Source organism: Bombus impatiens, unplaced genomic scaffold, assembly GCF_000188095.3.
Source record: "Bombus impatiens unplaced genomic scaffold, BIMP_2.2 scf_0064, whole genome shotgun sequence".
Lineage (NCBI taxonomy): Eukaryota > Metazoa > Arthropoda > Insecta > Hymenoptera > Apidae > Bombus > Bombus impatiens.
This window is the reverse complement of record NT_176483.1, coordinates 787,896-788,307: the sequence shown is the minus strand read 5'-3', so window position 1 is coordinate 788,307 and position 412 is coordinate 787,896.

Here is a 412-nt window from a genome sequence, read left to right as displayed (position 1 = left end):
AGACCACCACCGCCTCACCTCGCCTCTTTGCTACGCCACGCCTCGCCTCACAATGCACCGGATTAGCGATTGTATTGATCCGCCCTCGCGCTAGTCCCTAGAACCCCCCTCGGTCGTCGTCGTCCTCGTCCTCGTCCTCGTCCTCGTCCTCGTCCTCAGCGTCCTGCGAGAAGGAGCCACATTTTGGACCGCGCTCCACTCACCCTGTCCACCCACTTCTGCTTTGTCACGCCGACACCGACGACGACAACGTTAGAAGAGAGGAACGTTACCGGAACCGGAGGAAGAAAAGGTATGACGCTGACGGTTACACCGCACACCAAAAAGTTCTAGACTCACCGAGAGGAGGGACCAAGTTTTTTTTATCGATTGCATCGATCCACCTCGTCGCTCACTCAGTTGTCGTCCTCTC